Raw genomic sequence first — 3,347 nt, forward strand, 5'->3', positions numbered from 1 at the left:
TTTATCCAAAATGTATATAATAAAAATATTCTTTTTAAAATAAATATTCATTTTTAATCCTTTGCATTTATGTGTCAACTGATAATGAGCTTCAGTTTTTAAAGTTTTGACTTGGGATTCTATATAATTTATAGGTTTTCTATATTGTTTAATTTTAAAATTTTAATAAGCTTTGCATAAAAGAATAAAATCAAATCAAATTTATTCCGCAAAGTTTCAATATTTTAATCTTCGTAAATAGAGATTGATCTAAAAAAGATTTACATCCATTTCTCTTTCTATTGCTATATTTTCTATTTATTTTAATCATTCCATTCAAAACTCATGTATTTCTTACAAGGCTCTATTACAACTTAAAAATATACTTTTGCTGCAAAAAATATAAATTTTGACCCTTCTACATACACGGTTTTTGAAAATCTGGCAAAGCTACCGAAAGTAACGTTTCATCAGCGCGGCAAGTCATTCTTATGAAATTAAAAACTACGGATTGTATATTTTTTCGGGCGGTGTCATCCCGAGCAAAACAAAATATACAAGTCCCACGCCGCGGATGATATTGAATTTCTCAATGTATATGTACATAAGGGAGCGCGTATACGAGAGCGGTGGAGACTTCAAAAGAAACTTTTCGAAAGATACAGTTCTCGTAAAACGAGGCGATCATTCGCGTTAGCTATTACCAAAGGATAAAAGAGCTTTGCCGATGTTTTAGACATTTCGTAATCAGGATAATAGCTGCTGACGGAACGTAAATCCGTTGGAAAGCTTTGTTAGCAAATGCGAAAAATATTCGTCAATTATTTCTATGGACTGTTATTCAGTAAGTAGCTCTTTTAACGAGCAGGGCAACATTCATCGCCCATAAAATGATACTTTTTCCAAAGCAAGAGTTTTGATTAAATTATATGAGCTGTGTGTGTGTGTGTGTGTGTAAAATATTCCAACATTGATAACAAAGGCATGAGCAATTTTATTGTTAGATGTTCTCTCTCTCTCTCTCTCTCTCTCTCTCTCTCTGCTGGAAAAATATCACCTAACAGTTTAATTAAAATGAACAGAAAAAAAAAAAAATCAGTAAGGAAGTTCAATGTAAAATAGATATAAATCTTTGCAATCTAGTTTTCTATAAGAAATTATACAATAGGATGACATATTTAACAGTAGTAACTTCCCACGCACGTGGGAAGATTGAATAGCTTTTTTATAAACATTTTTTTATGGTACCTCGATGACGCGCAACGGACTTCCTTGATGAATACTATCTCCAAAGATGCGTTCCATAAATGTATATACGATGGGGCTACTACGCTTTTTTTCTCAAGTCTTCGACTTAATCTCTTTCCTTCCACTTGTAGTAACCCACTTTTTTCACTTCTGCAAAGAGTGTGTAAATTATAAGAAATATATTGAATCCAAATTGCACATAAAAATATTATTAGAGTTTAATAAATAATATATTTAAAAGAATTTTTTTTTATCTTAAAAAATAAAAATTTGTAACTTTAATTTCCATATTAAAATGCATTTGTCTTCTGCATAGCGTTAACGTGCAGGTTTTTCTCAAACATGGCGAATTGTATAAAAACTGATGTTGTAGTTTAAAAGTACCGTCTTTGTCATTCGGTGTGTCTCGTGCAATACCGCGGGAAGACATTAGGGCTGTATACGAGATGAGAGAAGATATGACATCTCGGCTTGACAGCTGGCGGCGACATAGGATCCGGTTCACACGACGTTTCGCTCTTCTCTCCTCGTCTTTGCAATGGAATTTCATAAACTCCGCGAAGATATGTACCTTCTTATGTATTTTCTTGAAATTATACATTTTTAATAATCCATTTAGCGTAATTCATTTAATATTTATAGATTCTATTCATTTTTAAAATAAATAACATTGAATGCAATGAATGCATGTCGGAATGCATTCTTTTATTATTAAAAAATAGTCCAGAATTTATTTCTTATTTCTTGTTTTTCTATTTCAATTATATTTTCCTTATTACATTGAAATAAACAGTTTGTCAGAGATCTAATTAATATATTAAAAAAATGTATGTGAGTGTCATTTCTTTTAACATTCCATTCGACATGATCGAATTGCATCCTTTGTGTATCACATAAGGATACTTACATATATCAATAGTTGTGACGCATAGATATATGAATCAATATTACTACCAATATAATAGTTTGGCTGCGTATAAAGTAGTAAGCCAAAAAACACACCATCTCCATTTATTTCGCTTATTTAATGGACCCACATTTGAGAAAGTAAATGCATATATACATGCATTCTATCTCTTGTGAGTATCTTTTCTTTTTTCCGTTTTAATTAGTCTTGCCACATTAAATTGTTGTCTTACACAAGACAAAGAAAAAAATGTAAGATCTTATAATTACGCCAGAGAACTTTTACATAATTTTTTTCCTACTTACGTATTCCACGATAAATCGCCGTTATTTTCCTTCAACTCGTCCATATTTCTTATAAATCACCGATTGGCATATATGTATAAGTCTAGGAAACAGACGATACGGTAGTGACGACGTGACGACGTGACGACGCGACGAGTCGCGACGTTTTGCGTCACCGTAGATTCCATTTATCCTTTCGTTTGCGTTTGTCGTAATGCTCCTTTTCACTATCCGTCCGTCGTTCTCGTCGTCGTCGTGGTCCACGTATGACTTGACAGCCATAAAGACGACCGCTCGACCGACATCTGGTCTGACGCGCGCACTTTGTAGTCTCCTACCTATGCGTAAAAAGAGGCCCGCGCATCGTCTTCAGGCTTTGCTGTTGTACAAGGATTGACAGAGCGAATCGTCGGCGCTCTTCCCGCACACAAGATACACAAAGTATATTCCGGGCCGTTACATCGGCCCTTTGACCTTTGTCCGCGTTCGTAAATTCTTTGACGAGTTTGAATTCGATCGTCCTTTACAATATAAGGATTTGATGACTGCAAAAAATACAAATGAATTAGAAGATCTAATGGAAATTTGTTTTGTAAAGTTAGAAATAAATGTCTATAAAAACATGAGACATTTAATTTTATATTATTTCTATTTATCAATTCTCTCTTGTATAGGATTAAATATAAATTAAATTCGAGAAAAAGAATATAAATAAACAGGGAAAAAATAAAGAAATAAAAGACCGAATGGCCGCAAAGAAAACAATCGGTCTGTTTGAAGTTTTCGATAAAACGGAATCAGACGTAGCGGAAGAAACGAAAGAAAGTGTATTCTCCCCCTCCCTCTCTCTCTCTCTCTCTCTCTCTCTTTCCTATGGACTCTCCCTAGAAATTTATAATTCGAACCGCCTGTCGGCAGCTAATTTCCTG

The sequence above is a fragment of the Formica exsecta genome, unplaced genomic scaffold, assembly GCF_003651465.1.
Source record: "Formica exsecta isolate Colony F162 unplaced genomic scaffold, ASM365146v1 scaffold194, whole genome shotgun sequence".
NCBI lineage: Eukaryota > Metazoa > Arthropoda > Insecta > Hymenoptera > Formicidae > Formica > Formica exsecta.